Source organism: Siphateles boraxobius, unplaced genomic scaffold (assembly GCF_051911475.1).
Source record: "Siphateles boraxobius isolate OS27281-9 unplaced genomic scaffold, OSU_SipBor_1 61, whole genome shotgun sequence".
In the NCBI taxonomy this organism is placed as follows: Eukaryota; Metazoa; Chordata; class Actinopteri; order Cypriniformes; family Leuciscidae; genus Siphateles; species Siphateles boraxobius.
Genome location: NW_027509188.1, coordinates 6,680,840 through 6,698,045, shown reverse-complemented (window position 1 = coordinate 6,698,045; position 17,206 = coordinate 6,680,840). Strand labels below are relative to the sequence as shown.

At 38.1% G+C, this 17,206-nt stretch overlaps 2 long non-coding RNA genes across 2 annotated transcripts; both read left to right on the top strand.

The window, feature by feature from the left end:
* Positions 1-5,344: 5,344 nt before the first annotated feature.
* LOC143718525 (uncharacterized) lies at positions 5,345-16,969 on the top strand. Its single transcript, XR_013196430.1, has 3 exons — positions 5,345-5,381; positions 7,519-7,553; positions 16,752-16,969. It is a non-coding gene; the product is annotated as an uncharacterized LOC143718525 (long non-coding RNA).
* LOC143718524 (uncharacterized) lies at positions 9,781-10,434 on the top strand. The gene is made up of 3 exons (XR_013196429.1): positions 9,781-9,924; positions 10,053-10,167; positions 10,311-10,434. It is a non-coding gene; the product is annotated as an uncharacterized LOC143718524 (long non-coding RNA).
* Positions 16,970-17,206: the final 237 nt, after the last annotated feature.

Genomic DNA, 17,206 nt, shown 5'->3' with positions numbered 1-17,206 from the left:
CAAGCCTCAACTGTTTCTTAGGGACGAAGTTAATTTATCCACTAGGAGTAATGATATTTTTTAAAATAATCTAGGCTTGAGTCTTTATCCAGTTGGGGTGATGCTGGGTTAAACCTCTCAACATGTTTTAAACAATAAACAGTTGAAGACTGTTGCATTATTTTGGGGGTTGTGTATGTGCCTTTTGTCTTTATTTTAACACATTATCACATTGGTAGACATAACACTGTTCAATAGTCACTGCTCTTTCTCCCCTCCGTGCCATTTATGTATCATCCTAGCCATCCACCCCATCTCTCTCTTCTTCCCCACGACAAATGCAGCTAGAGGGGATACAGATTTTTTGTTTATTTTACTTTTTTTTAAATAGTTTTTATTTGTGTTTATGGTTTAAATAAAGAAATATTTATTAACCAAATGATTGAATATTTATTATAAAAACACACAGTAGACACTTCAAGCAGACATACTTTGACAGAAATGTCATGTGGTTTTATTACATATGGTTTAGAACTTCGTAATGATACATATTCAAAGTCAGTGAATATTGATAAGGGAGGTGTCAAGACACCATTAAATTAGATTAGATTTATCTTTAATGTCAATGTGTAGAGTACAAGTACAGAGACAATTCAATGCAGTTTGTGTCTAACCACTATACTGTACTTTTTTTGCAAAAAAAGAACAGTATAGAGAGAGGTAGTGTAGTATAAATGACAGTGCAGTGTAGACAGTAGTATACAGTTAACCTAATGGTATTGTTTACAGTAAGGATATGTGAAGTGTATTAATGGTAGCACTATAAGTAGTGGTCGACCGCTATGGGTTTTTTGATGGCCGATGCCGATATCTTAGAGAGCAGGGTGGCCGATATAAAGCCGATATTTATATTTATATATCAAACGTATATATATATATATATATATATATATACACACACACACACATATATTATATATACCGTATTTTCCGGACTATAAGTCGCACTTTTTTTCATACCTTGGCTGGTCCTGCGATTTATAGTCAGGTGCGACTTATATATCAAAATTACCAAGATTTACTCGTCACAGGATCGCTGACGGCCCCAGATTATTATTTGCGAGTTTTTGATGTATTTGTGGTATGACGTGAATGCATCATTTGCCGAAATTGGGGGTGACATTACCGTCTACAGCCACGAGAGAGCGCTCTATGCGCTCTAGACTACAGCTAGTTTTACCGCAGCCCCGCAGAAGAGGAGACGGCGCTTCATCTTCCTCCGGAAATAGCGGAGTTGTTCAGAAGCGACACGGAGGATGAAGAATTCAACGGGTTCAGTGATGTGGAATAAGATCGCGGGAGCTTGGTGAAATTGCTTTACCGATAACTGTTGGACTCGCTGTCTTGTTATGTTATTTTATCCTATTCAGCCTCTCAGGTATGTTCTTTATGCTATTGTGTAGCTAACTGTTGATGTGCTACGTTAACAACATACCGGACACATATTCAGCCTGTTGTTCTTTGTGCTATTGTGTGTAGCTGAATGACTTAAATGCCTTCTGTTTTAATGAATTAAAGTCTGTTTAACTAACTTTTTCTTGGTCTTGGATTTTGTTAAATAAATTTCTAAATAAATGCGACTTATAGTCCAGTGCGACTTATATATGTTTTTTTCCTCGTCATGACGCATTTTTGGGCTGATGCAACTTATACTCCGGAGCGACTTATAGTCCGGAAAATACGGTATATATACACACACACACACATATATATATATATATATATATATATATATATATATATATATATATATATATATATATATATATATATTAGGGCCGGGACTTTAAGCATTAATTAAGATTAATTAATTACAGACTCTTAACGCGTTAATTGAGATTAAACGCGTTAAACATTTTTCAACATTTTTCCGCACCGCGGAACATTTCTCACTGGATGAGTTTCAGCGGGCCGATTATACTGGAGCACCAACTAGCGTTCATGACTTCAGACAACAACAAACCACAGTGAACATGAACGAAGAAGCTGACGAGACCGCTTTGGTTGGCCTCGTGGATGGAAGCGCCGATAAGAGCATGGTTGTGTGCAAGTTATGCAACAGGGAATTCGCATATCACCGCAGCACATCGGGCCTCAAGTATCACCTCAACGCAAAACATAGAGCAGCTAGCGTGGACCTATAGGCTACCTGAATTTCTGAAATGTACTATATTTCTAAATATGCTATTGCTACACTTAATGGCAAAAATTGCACTGCTGGACTTGGTTGAAAAAAAATAAACAATATTTTGTTGCTTAAGCTTATGTATTCAGTCATTATTCAATGGTATACTAAAAATCCATGTGAAAAAAATTACTTCTCACTGTTCTCAGGTCAAATATTTATGCAATTAAAATGCGATTAATTTCGATTAATTAATAATAAACAGAAAAACGTATCGGCCGATGCCGATATTTAAAAAAAAACAAATATCGGCCGATATATCGATTGACCACTAATTATAAGAGCTGAATACATGGGTATCCAGTATGAACAATATAGCCATATATACAGTATGTATAGATATGTGCAGTTTAATAACAGTAACATTGTAAGAGTAGTGGGGGTGGTGGGGGGAGGGGGCGGCACAACGTTGAAGGCTACCTACTTGTTGCCCCTGTCAAAGCATCCCCATGGACGTGGTTCAGCTCATCAGGCACAGGCAAGGAGGTGACGTGGGTTTCCTCTGAACCTGCTGGTTCGGGTGCATTTACACCTGTAACGCATCCTGGGGGGAATGGGGTGAAGTCTGGTTGAGGTGAGATCAGTCTTTGGTGATGCTGTGCGCCTTACTCAAGCATCGCATGGACTTGATGGAGGGGTGTGAGGAAGCAATGATGCGTTGGGCAGTTGGGAAGAGGGACTTAATAAAGGCTTTGAATGGCGCTATTTTGGTGACAATGAATAAATAAATAAAAATCACAATTGTCTTAATGTATAAAAACTTTATATGTAGAAACAGCCAACACAAAAAAATAAAGTTAATTTTTTTTTTTACAGATTGAAAATGAATTATAGAACTGTTTATGATGATATGGCGGCTACAGACTAATAACAAACACATACATCAATTACATTAAAAGTTTATTTAGAATATGTTCATGGATGAATGAAGGAAGGCACATTTTGTAAAATAGATGTACTTTAAGTGTTAATACCTACAATCAAACCAAACTTTATTCAGACACCTTCAACATTTCTCACATTATCAATATGACAAGATCTCAGAGTTTTCAGTTGATATTTCACTGGTTTTGTCCATCCTTCTGTTACTGTCTCACGAATGAAATAGGTTGAATATCTGTCAGCTGTTAAATTTAAGCTCACAATTAAATAATACCAATTTAGGTCAACAAAATACCAATCAATGCTTCATTTTGTTCAGTCTGTGGTGTAAAAAGGTCACATTAGCCATTAAAGAAAAAACACTTCAGCAAAACATGGTCAGGTCAAAGTGTCTGAAGAATTTTTGGTCCCCAATTTTATATACATTTCACCACCAGTCCACTTTATGAATAATTTTTGTGTAGCCTATAATATCACAGTTTACTTTATTTTGCTTTCCTCACTAAAATAAATTAACTATAGTGTCCTACACCTACTAGCAAATAAATATATATGATTTTTGACTAACTCAAAACAAACTGTTAAAATATACACGGATCAGGCATATTATCATGACCACCTTCCTAATATTGAGTTGGCCCTGCTTTTGATGCCAAAACAGCCTTACAATTTAATTTTACAATTATTTTTATGGTGCACAATTCACGTTTTCGTCGAGCTTTATCTCTGACGGACCTGCGAGTCTCACAGCATCATATCGCCAGGAAGATAATCCTCAGAGTATAAAGTGAACTCTACACGTGAAGTCCGTCTCTGCACCCGCACAAAACACACCCAGACACGGACGATATCATAACATCGTCCTTTTTCTTGTTCGGAAAACTGGACCCGATGTCCTGACAGGCTAGAGTTTGTGCAATCTCCACAAACACAATTATTTACCATGACGATGACAAAAACAATAACTGTTACCGAAAACACACGGAATCACGACAGCTTTCACTGAATACCAGCCTCTGAGTCTGGAGTCTGGACTGAGCGAGCGCAGACAGAGCCCGCCAAACGACTACTTCTCATGACGTAGTATGACGCGATTATTTAAAAAAAAAATTAAAACGTTTTTTTTTAAACGGTCAAGGAAAATAAGCTTTATTTGCCTGGATGCTGGTTTTTAAGCACACATTTTCCTCAAATAAATATATTATTTGGAATAATAGATGAATTAAATCCTGAAAATAATATTATATTAGTTAGACAACTTTAAAACTCAAATGGTCCTTTATTATCTTATAGTGAATTCATGGATAAATGTGGGTTTCCAGTTACTCCAAGACTAAGCTGCTGTATTTGGCGCCATACCTCAACAAGTTATACATTTTGTAATAATTTGTGGAAGGGATTCTTGTGAGGCAATATATGCTAAAGACAGCGTGTTTATAGGAGACATTGATATTCTGAAACACAGCCCAGATAGCAATTACATTTGGCCCGGATCCGTTTTAAGCCTCTTGCCTCCGTTTCTATCTTAGAGACGTTTTCTGATTGTGAACCAGATCCGTGCCAGATATAAGTTTCAGCTTAAACATTCTAACTGCCATCAGTTCAGTATTTTTACCATTTTGCAGATCTGGCCCAGATCACTTTTCCCATAGGTAACCGAAAGACATTAGCTGTGTCTGACACTGATTTGGTCCAGATCAGCAATATGAATCTGAGCCGATACTGTTTTCACAGGCTATACTGGTGTGGCCCGAATCTGTGATGCATATCTGAGCCGACTGCATTTAAAAAAGGGCTACAAACTGCTCTGGCCCATATCTGCAAAACGGATTTGATCCAACACTGTTTTGACAGATACTACCTGATGTGGACCACATCCGAAATACTTTTCTCAAACTGTGTGAAGAACTCCGTGGATTGGAATAAACATTTTCAAAACAACATGGTTGTCTGCATATTTTTTTTTATCTAGAGCATGATAAATGCATTGTCATTAAGCTGAGCAATATTATTAGTGTTTAAAAACTATACAGCAACATTTTGTGATGCTATAAGGCCGTTGCAGCACAGTCGTTTGAGCTCCGTTTTAGGTCCGTTTCACGACAGCGCCAAGTGAACGTTGGGTCTCGCTTGACTGTCGTCTTGCAGATACGGTCCACATCCGTCCTACGGACTTCAGCCAGAAGCGCCAAAAAAAGAAAAGAAAAAAAAATAGATAGGCTATCATCAAACCAACTGTCAACGCAGATTTACCTGACCAGCTAGGCTACCACACGTAAGTTTTTATGTGTTTATTCTATGTGTTTATTATGTAAATCTATTTGTATGTGTTTATTCTAATTTACTGTCTATTACAGTGAAATGCTGTTTGCTTTGTAGATAGCAGTTACAGGCTGTTTTTTTGCGCACCACAAAGTGTTAAAGCCGCATCTGCTATGGCGCTACTGCGCTATACAAATAGCATATGAGTAGCACAGAATAGATCCAATTAGGATAACCGAATCAACTTTTTAATGGCACATATTTGCGCTAATACAGGCCTACTGAATTTTAAAAGGTAGTCTTCGCTTAGGATGTCCAGACGTCCCCGGTTTCAGGGGACAGTCCCCGTTTTTGGTTGCCTCCGGGAAAATACAGAAAAACTAAAGTTACCTGTCCCTGTTTTTTGAAGATAAAACTTGTATGTATTTTAATCAGATTGACAGTCAAACTAAACATGTCCCCGTTTTTTCCAAAATTTTGGGATTATATCCCCGATTTTGGTCCCGGACATCTGGTCACCTTATCTTAGCTTTAGCTGATGCCGTTAAAGCGCTGAGAATTGCAGGCTCACATTCATGAAAATGACACCATTGTGAGCTTAATTTTACACTTTGACCGACCATTTAAACACTCGCTTGAATTGTATGCTGCCAGCTATCCATCATCTAACAGTGTCAATAATTGATGCCACAACCTGCAGCTATTAACTATTAAGTTTGATGAGACTAGGGCCAAACGTTCCGTATAATACGGAATCGTTCCGTATTTGACACATAAAAGGCTTGTTCCGTATTGAACTGATACGGAACGCACTTTGTTCCGTATTTTTAAGAATCAATTCAGTACAAATCCATGACAGACGCATAGCTTCTATTATATATGTCAGACAGACTATGATGAATGAACGAAGACCCGCTGCTATAATGGCAAATTCGGGGACTTGGTCTTGACACACCCTTTGCGGGCTCTGACGTGTAATGACGTGGAGTTGGCTCATTGGTCGCACGTCTGAGGCGCCCGCGCCATTGGATGTGCAGTTGCCGTCAGCCTATGAGCGAGCCAGACGCTCAATGTGCAAAATGCGTTTTACAGGCTTCAGTAAATCGAGTAAAATGTGTTTTGCATTTGTAGGCTATGATAAGAAAAACTACTAAAATTAAAAATATATTTTTTTTTTGCACTAGAAATAACATTCTAGAAGTCTAATTCTATTGAATAAGTTCGCACAAGGCTACAGAAAACTGTTGTGTTTATTTTTCTTCAAATGCAGTCTAAGCCGATGAGTTTTGAATGTTATATGTTGTATTTGTTTAAGTTAAAAATAAAAAGTATTATAAACTAAACAAATACATGGTTCATTTTTGGCAAAATGATCATGAAAGCCTTTATATATCTACGTGGTTAAGTCTTGTATATTGATTAAGCCTACTTTGCTATTCTATAAATATATAGGCCTAATACATTGCATTATAGTATGATATAAAATGTATGAATTTCAGGGGTTATTTTTTCAAAATTTTCTGTTATTGTTGCCTGGCCTTATTGACACAACTCGGATTGATGATAAATTAACATATTTCCTCAACTAGGATTCCTTAGGAGTTTTAGTATGTTGTTCTGCGCACCTCATAGAAATTATCTATGGTGATTTTTTTTTTTTTTTTTTACAATTAGTCTGTCGTAAAATGCTACTTTGCCTGGACTAAAAATAAATTGAGTAATTGTGATTAGGATTTTTTTTTTTTATTATTCATGGCCAAAGTATCATTACTGAAATCAAATATACATTAATTAAAGAATAGGAAGAGAAAATATATGATAGAACTGATAGAAAGTGGCAGGGACATTAGCCTACATAATTTAGAAATACATCTGAATGTATATGCCTCCAACCTTACACCGAACAAAGACCATAACCACTGGTCATTCTTCTCATGCCTACCCCAATTACAATTTCAACCTTACAATATATAGATAGATAGATAGACAGATGGATAAATAGATATTGACCAATAGAGGGATAGAGAAATAAATGTTATACTTGTTACCAAATCTTTATTTTTGATAAACCAGACAACTTTTCCAGTCACATAATACATCAAATTAAGTAAGACAACAACTTACAACATACTTTCCATTTCTTTTTCCAGATGCTGAAAACATGATGCAAACTGTTGAGACGAAGGTATAATACTCAGATTTTCATTCCATTCCAAACTCCATACTTTTATTTTATTTTATTATTATTCAATTTACAGTTGAGATAGTTACATAAATGTAAAAAATGAATAGACGCAAGACACCTGTTTCCAGTTCAGCGTTGAGGAGAAGAGGCAGGGTGGACCTTAATAGAAGGTTAATTGATATCGGCCAGGAAACACCTGCAGCCACACTTTCTCCCAGAGATATTGGGTCTCCAACAAATGATGTTGCAGAACCTGAAAATGAAATCATGGAAGAAAATCTTGGATTAGATCCAATGGCAGCTGTTGTGTCTGACAAAGAGGATAGATCTTATTATCAAGATGATAGTGATGTAGAAGAAATATCTGACTGGGAGGAACCAGAAAAACTCAGAAATCGCCTTTCCAACTGGGCATTAACATATGGTATTTCCCATATTGCACTTTCGGCTCTCTTGGCAATATTAACGGTCCACCACTGTGACTTGCCAAAAGATGCACGAACTCTTCTTAACACAAGAAGAGATTATTCTGTTAGGGAGCTCTGCGGTGGCCTTTACCACTACATTGGCATTATTGAGGCGTTAAAACATACCCTTTCCCAGTGGAAAGACAAGCTTGTCGATGGATGTTGTTTATATCTTCAAATGTCAGTGGATGGCCTGCCACTTTTTAAAAGTTCAGGTCTTCAGTTGTGGCCCATTTTAGGTAGATTGGTAGGAGTACCCATGAAAGAACCTGTAGTCATTGGGATGTACTCAGGTATAAAGAAACCTGAGTCATCAAAAATTTATCTCACAGATTTGGCAAATGAACTCTCACAATTACAGGAGGGGTTTACATTTGAGGGGAAAAGGCTCACTTTAAAAGTTCATTCGATGATCTGTGACGCACCGGCAAAATCCTTTGTGAAAGTCACAAAGGCTTTTAACGGTTACTATGGTTGTGACAAGTGTATTCAGAGTGGGGTGTACCTCAACCACCGCATGACATACCCCCTCATGAATAGCCAAACACGGTCTGATGAGGCATTTGCCAGGCAGGAGGATGAGGAACACCACCATGGTCCTCATGCCTTCACAAATGTACATTTTGGTTTGGTGTCCCAAGTCCCACTGGACTACATGCACCTGGTGTGCTTGGGGGTGGTAAGGCGCCTTATCTTTCTGTGGATGAAAGGTCCTCTGACTGTCCGTGTACCAGGGAGAGACGTGGACAGAATATCCAGAAATCTTCTAAGCTTAAGACCCCACATTCCTTCGGAATTTGCTAGAAGGCCAAGAGCACTGAACGAAGTGGATAGGTGGAAGGCGACGGAGTTCCGTCAGTTTCTCTTATACACAGGGCCGGTGGTGTTGCGCGAGGTGTTAAGACCTGATCTATATGCAAACTTCCTGCTGCTGTCGACAGCCATGGCAATGCTGGTCTCCCCTTTCTTTGCCAGAACGAATATGCCAACAGCCTCCTTCATGCTTTTGTGGAACATTTTGCCCGCCTGTATGGAAATGATCAGCTAGTGTACAATGTCCATGGATTGACCCATCTTGCACAGGATGCAAAACATTTTGGCAATCTGGATGTTATATCATCCTTTCCATACGAAAATTATTTGCAAAAACTCAAGGGTTTTGTACGAAAACCCTCAAATCCCCTGGCCCAAATAATCAGACGCCTGTCCGAGGGATTAAATGGTGGTGTTACAAGTGACCAGCCCATCAAATTGTGCAAAGAACATGCCAGAGGCCCTATACCAGTACCAAACTTGATCTGTCACCAGTATGACGAACTGATATCAGAGAGGTTCACCATGACCACAACATGTCGAAACAACACATTTCTGATGGGCAAAAATGTGTGTCAAATAATTAATATAATTGACTGTCACGGTGATATCATAATTGCCTACAAACAGTACGGGATGGTTGAAACATTTTTTACCTATCCTTTTAATTCGGACATTTTAAACATTGTGGTACCAGCTGACCTAGGCCATGAGATAAAATTCTCCAAACTGTCATCTTTCACACAAAAATGCATGGCTGTCCCTTTCAATGAGGCAATGGTGGTTATACCGTTGTTTCATATGAAGGACTAGACTTTATTTTTGAAAATCATAGATCAGTTCAGTTCAGTTCAGTTATTTATTTTTTTAATCATCTTAATTTTTACACAATGATTTCTAAAAGACATTCTGTGGAGTAATTTTCCTCGACGAGGACATTACAGAAGTTGTGCCGAGGTCATGGGTTAAAGGTGATGAATGTTTTTGGCCAACATTCATTTCTGAGGAAAAAACCCAAAAGGCCATAAAGAGGCATGAAATGCCAGGCCCTGGCTGGAAAATCTTCAAAATAAGAACACTCTTTGAAAAAGGTAGATAAACAAGCAAACAGGGTAATTCTATGTCTTTCCATGTTAGGACAACAGTTATGCCTTACTTCATTTATCCTTAATTATCTCCATATCTGTCTTTCTTTATTTTTTATTATTTTTTATAATAGTAGATGACTTCAGTAAGGCAAGGCAAAAGCTGAAGGACTACAACAGAAATGGAACGGCAGTCCTGCAGTCAGAGGATGAGAGCTCAATGGCAAAAAGGAGAAGAAAAGCGACACAGTATGTACATTATAGATAATTGTTGTATTACTGCAAAAGCTATGGCTGGGGATGGGTTTAGGGTACAAAAAAAGCCTTTGTTCATGCCTGCCCATTGAATGATGCTATTGCCTTGTCATTACAATTTGACCTGTCTTCACTAGTTACCCAGGATTTGAAAACGGCAGTACTGACTCTGAAACTGAGCAGACTCCAAAAAGAAGACCAAAGTCTCGGCCTCGGCCTCAACCTCTCCCTATTAGCGCTACCCTTCCTAGTCTCCCTCCAGCCCCCCTCTGTAAGTTTTGATTTGATTGCCAACTGCAACAATGTACAGTCCAGTGATTTGTACCACTGCAATATGTTGATTCACGGTTTTCCCTTTATCAAAAAGCGGACATCGCAGTGGACATGGGTAAGGAGTCTCTGGACAACACAGGACAGGAAACCTTTACAGACATAAGCTGGAATGTGAGGAGGGAGTTAGACCCCTTCAATGGTAGGAATCATGCTCTATAGCAAAATTACAATACAAATGAAAGTACAATGGTGATGTTCTGTCCTGTTCATTTCTGTCCTTGTCTGACAATCTGCCTCTCTTGTTATCATTTTCCCTCAATGGTCATCTAGTAATCAATAGCTCAGCGCACCAGTCAACACCACCACCACCTCAACACTTGACTCCAGTGTTTGACATTAATATGGGCTTCCCCTATTCACATGGTGACTTTTTCATACAAATTTACAAGTACAGTACATGTGTACAATAAATATCCTGTATATACTTATTTTTTTCTTGTTTTCTGATTTTAACATTTACATACCTTTCCTCAATTAGCCAGCGGTGGTGGAGAGCCTGGAGGTCACCTCCTCTTCAAGCCAACCTTCAGAGTTGGCCATGAAACAGGGCCAATTCCTTGCACACGTAAGAAAAAAAGAAAACAAAAGAGTGTTAATGTTTACAACATTATATATATATATATATATATATATATATATATATATATATATATATATATACAGTACAGGCCAAAAGTTTGGACACATCTCATTCAATGCTTTTTCTTTATTTTCATGACTTTTACATTGTAGATTCTCACTGAAGGCATCAAAGCTATTAATGAACACATGTGGAATTATGTCCACAAAACAGTGAAATAACTAAAAAGATGTCTTATATTCTAGTTTCTTCAAAGTAGCCAATGAGAATCTACAATGTAAATAGTCATGAAAATAAAGGAAACATATTGAAGGTGTGTCCAAACTTTTGGCCTGTACTGTATATATATATATATATATATATACAGTATATTGTGCAGCTGTGGGTTGATTTTATGGACCATCATTGTGTGTATTATTTCCTTAATGTTTAAATAACCTGAGGCTTTTCTCCAGATTAACACTTTTTTTCAACTTTCACAATGTTTCAGCGGCTCAGCTACATGGCCTATTGCTTTTGGAAAACCTAAAGCAGCAGGTTGCCCAACTCGCCACCACCGTGAACCTGCTCATGGCCAAGGTCAATAACGGCCTCCAACCAGCAGCCTTTGAGTGGTCCGGGGAATTTCAATTCCCCCTGGAATCAGATGCAGAGCTGGACCGCTTTGAGGCCTGGCTGGCGGACCCTGCCAACGATAGGCAGAAGCATGCCCTTGTAAGCATATTCCCCCAATATGCTCTCATTGTACTCAAGACACACTAAATCTAATAATCTAAAGTAATATTTATTGCTACAGTAGACTAGCTCTTTATGATGATGTAACAATTTAATTCATCGAAAGTAATATTTATTGCTAGACTAAGCTCTTTATGATGATGTAACTTGAATGTTATGGATAAAAGCATCATCCAATTGCCCACATGTCTTAATTGTAAAAAAAAAAAAAAAGTCAAAAAAGTGGCTTACCTGTTTAAAAACTTGTGCAACGGTGATCCAACCACTATCTTCATGCCCCTAGGTGAATACCCTGTCTGCTGTCGGGGGTGTGGATTTGAAGAGGGTGACATGGAACATTCTGTCATACCTGTTTTCCTGCCCCCTTTCTCGAACAATTAATTGGAAGGGTGTGAACAAGAAGAGGGCCTTCCACAGGATGGCATCACGGACCCTCCTCAGCCGTAAGTAGGCTATTGCTTCAAATGTCCTTAGTGAATTAGTATTTATTCACTCAAAAGTCTTACAGATTACTCAAATATGTAAAATATAGCAAGGAGATATTTTAATTGTTTATTAATAAAGTCAAGATGAAGTTGACGATGCTAACTCGCAATCTTCGCAGTAGGCTATTGCACCAGAGAGAAATGCACATTTCATTTCATAAGCAGAGAGCATTCTGTTTTCTTTCGTTTTGAATTGTTCTGTTTACAGGTAGACATTTCAATATATATATATATATATATATATATATATATATATATATATATATATATATATAATACCGAAATTCCCTTTAAAGAAAGGCTTTGTGTCTTCTGTTTGAGGTCTGTGAAAGTGTTAAAGGAGTCTTTTAGTGCCGCTTCAGAGCGCTCGCGTCCATAACGGAGAACTGTCACGTCTGTAACATTGTTTTTTCCTCATAAATGCGAACACGAATAATAAAATAAAATGAATATTTTATATTCTGTGGAGAGCTAACCCTTCTTCGTCGGATTTGCGCAGTGCAATTCACAGAATTACAAAAAATATATATAGGCTATATATTTTGCCTCCTAAAAGTTTTTTTCATGCGTGTCTATTTCCCTAACATATAAAACGCATGTGTTGACTGGTATTTTTTTCATGTCTGGACTCTTTTAAGGGAGGAGCCTATTGGTAAACAGACGTTTCTTTATTGGTATTAAATGCATTTTCTGAGAATTAAAATTTCAAGTTTGAATGCAAATGTCATGTCAAAAAATCATTTATGTAAATCATTTATCCTCAATTGTGGTGTAGTAGGTCTACGTATTTTATAATGTTAACTTCAAATAATACTAATAGTAATTTAAAGATGTAGCATTGGATCTGGACGGTATGGATAACGCTGGGAGTTGGAAGGGGTTTGCTGCGATTCTGCAGGTTCGTGGATCTGAGTGTTGCGATTTCGGTTTCATATCGCATATCGTTACAGCCCCAACGTTAAGTTCTACTTCTGATAGTTATTTTGGTGAAAGTAACACAAACGTAATACAGGAGTAATGTAACGCATTACAATTCTGAGACAGTAATATTGTAAGGTAATGAGTTACTTTTAAATAACAGTAACAAGTAATAAATAATGTATAACAGTTTGGAAGTAACTAGTGTTGTGCAAGTTACTTCCAAACTGTAATTTATTATATATTACTTGTTACTGTTATTTAAAAGTAATTCATTACCTTACTGTGTCATAATTGTAATGCGTTACATTACTCCTGTATTACGTTTGTGTTACTTTCACCAAAATAACTATCAGAACGTAACTCCCAGCGTTATCCATACCGTCCAGGGCTGAGTTTCCCGATAACGTTGTCTCTTAACGCGCTACGAAGACTCTTAAGGTATAACTTAACTGAAGGTATATCATTTCTAGGGGTGTTCCCCGAACTATAGCCTACCTTAGAAAGCTGCTTAAGATATGTGACCCGTCACAGAAACCAGGGACACAAGTCGGCAGCACAACTTTCGAGCAAAATGAGAAAGAAGAGTTTTTTTTCAAAATTGGTGATTTTCAATTTTTTGGAGAATCTGTTAATTGAAATCACGAAGAAGCCTCTCCATGTTTGAGATAGCAGTATTGGTATATTTAAAAGCTTACATTTTGAGGTTGAAATCGGCTTGTTTTCGAAGATTCTAGCATGCAGTAGGGGCGTGGCGTGTCATTGTCTGTGTGTACTTCCATACTGAATAACCCGGCGCTTTTGCCCCCGCCCTCCAAGTCAACCACATGGCTACTTATTATGCTGTGCTCTGGCCAGCTCTCTCTGATATCAAAATTCAATGAAGATGGATGCCGCAAAGATTGTCGCAGACGAGATGAACCGTCTGGCAGTTACACCGAAAATGTTTTCGCCGCACTTCGTGGGCTCGGGAAACTGAACCGGAGGTATGGGCGCAGCGCGCTCGCCCTCAGTGCTTCAATACGGCGTGTTTCTGAAATGTAAGTTAAGCTTCATTTGCTCTTTAGTCGTTATTTAAGATGCTGAACCTGCTGATGATATAATGTGCTTGCGGACATTTCATTTGTGTGTGTATACGCACATAAGAAAGTGGTGTAAAGAGATTTGCAACAGTAATTTGAGGAGGTGAAATGTGATTATTTGGAAAATTGCAGAAATGACTGCTTAAAGAAAAATGCCAGCAGGCATTTGCCTCCTACATAAACTTTAATATTGTTGACATTTTGGGCACACGAGCGTTGCGTACTATTTGCGCTATATGTAGGCCTATGGCTTATTGGTCTTTGTTTGTTGTTGTTGGTTTTGCGTTATATGTATATGGCATATTGGTCTTTGTGTGTTGTTGCTGGTTTTGCGTTATACTGTATGTATATGGCATATTGGCCTTTGTGTGTTGTTGCTGGTTTTGCGTTATATGCAGGCTATATGGCATATTGGTATTTGTGTGTTGTTGCTGGTTTTGCGTTATATGTATATGGCATATTGGTCTTTATGTGTTGTTGCTGGTTTCGCGTTATATGTATATGGCATATTGGTCTTTATGTGTTGTTGCTGGTTTCGCGTTATATGTATATGGCATATTGGTCTTTATGTGTTGTTGCTGGTTTCGCGTTATATGCAGGCTATATGGCATTATTGGTCTTTGTGTGTTGTTGCTGGTACGTTGCAAATAGAGGGGCAGCACAATTGTTTTTCGCCTAGTGCGGCAGAAGTGCACTCATTCAAAGTGTAAAAAAAGCTGTAAAGCACATGGAGGAGCTTTACAGGGGGAATGGCTTATCTAAATGAGATGTAAATGAGCCCTATTGTCACCCCCAGCAGCAGAGACAGGTGAGAACTGCACAATCTTTTAGAGCTCGTTTTCTCCTCTTTGAGCTTTTTTAAGTGCCTACTTTAAAATGGCCACAACTTCTCCAAATATTATCAGATTTCCACATGTTACACATCGTTGGAAAGCTTGGATATTACACTCTCAGAATCTATGAATAACTCAAAATGCCCCAGAACCGACTTGTGTCCCTAGTTTCCGTGACTGGTCACATATAGGCTACCCTCTTACGTGCGACGTTACCGGGTGCTGTCCGTGGCGATGGTGCTGAATCTGTTGATATCGATGACTCGAGAATCAATTATTCTCTCGTGCAGGGGCTGTTTATGTGAGAAAGCGCTGTTCTTTATAAAAGAAGCACTTCAGAAATAGTTGAAATTGCATTTACTAGGACTCATGGGATATTATAAAAAATAATCCAAACTATAACTGCCTATAATAGCCTACATATTTTAAAATTGTATCATGACATATATTGCTGCCATAATAACTATTTAAATGTTTTATGTGCTTTCTTCTCTTTCCCATTTTTGTTCGCTGAGGTGAGCTGCGATGAAATATTGTTCTTGTAAATACTTTCAAGCATTTCAGTAATAAAAGTGTACGTCACGTAGCTACGGTGTTCGGCAAATAAATAAGAAGTAAATATAGCAGACAATTATAGATAATCACGACACGGAGGCGCAGGCTTGTGAACTGGAGCGCGTCTCATAAATGAACCGAAACTCAGCGTATAAGTAGCCTATAGCCTACTTCACAGACCTGAAAAAATATATATCTATATTGAAATGTCTACTTGTAAACAGAACAATTCAAAACGAAAGAAAACAGAGTGCTCTCTGCTTATCTGTGTGCATTTCTCTCTGGCGCATTCACTGGCCTACTGCGAAGATCACGAGTCAGCATCGTCAACATCTTTATTAATAAACAATTAAAATGTCTCATTGCTATATTTCACATATTCATAATCATTGCTTTTTCATCAGCTTTTAGGTGCTTTAATTATAGGCAGCGCCGCCGCCACTCTTACATGTTACATGAACGCGTGCGTCACCACCACATCAAAAACATGATTGCGTGATGAAAACATGAAAAATACCACCTAAACATAGCCTAACTGTTTAGAAAGAAAACACAGAACGAATAGCCTAATGCGCATATGTCGATTTCGCGAATGTTCATGCCATCTTCACCCATTAGCCGCTCCGACTGGCCAGCGCGAGCACAGAGGCCGAAATCATGACTCACCGCACTCCTGTAAAAAATAAACCGCTATACAAATATATCAGACAGACGCTGCCATTTAGTCTTTATTTACAAACTTAGACACTACACACGGCTATTGACTGCACGAACAGGTAGCCTACTTGCATTTTTCATTCGTTAATGTCTCGCGGTCTTGCTGGTTTTTTTAGTTTTTTTTTTAGCCTACAATTAAAACTAAAAGTCTGTTGTAAGTAACGCAAGCCTTAACATGTAACGAGTAAAATATTACTGAAAATTGATTAGTAGGCTAATGCATTACACTACTGCGTTACAGCAAAAAGTAATATGTTAATTTAGGCTAATGTATTACTTTTGTAGCGCGTTACTCCCAACACTGTGCACAACACTGCTAATCAGTAATGCTGTTTTCCAGGTGCAGTGCGCAAATGCGCACTGACAGCCAGTGCAACAGAAGCGGAAATATGGAGGCATGCAATTAGGTGGTTTGCCCTTTCGGCGGACAGGAGCGGAGGGCGCCAGGAGAGACTGGCGCGTCAGCAGCAGGAGCAGCAACAGCAACAGCTGCCACAGCACCCACATTTTGATTTTGTTTAAGTGCATGTTTTTTTTGTTTTGTTTTTGTTTTTTGTTAATAGCCTGTGCGTTTTTTTTATCCATTAATTCTGTGTTTGTTGTTGACTGTGTTCTTTGTTAATTGTTGACTTTGTTCATTACTTTGTTGTTCATTTTTTATAATTAAATCGTGGTCTGAATTATGTGTTTGATTACTTTGTTCACGTTGTTTTAGTAGGCTATGCGTTTTAATCATTAAAACGATTTATTTCAGCTATAGCCTATAGGCCTACGCATTGCTCCAACTAGCCTTTA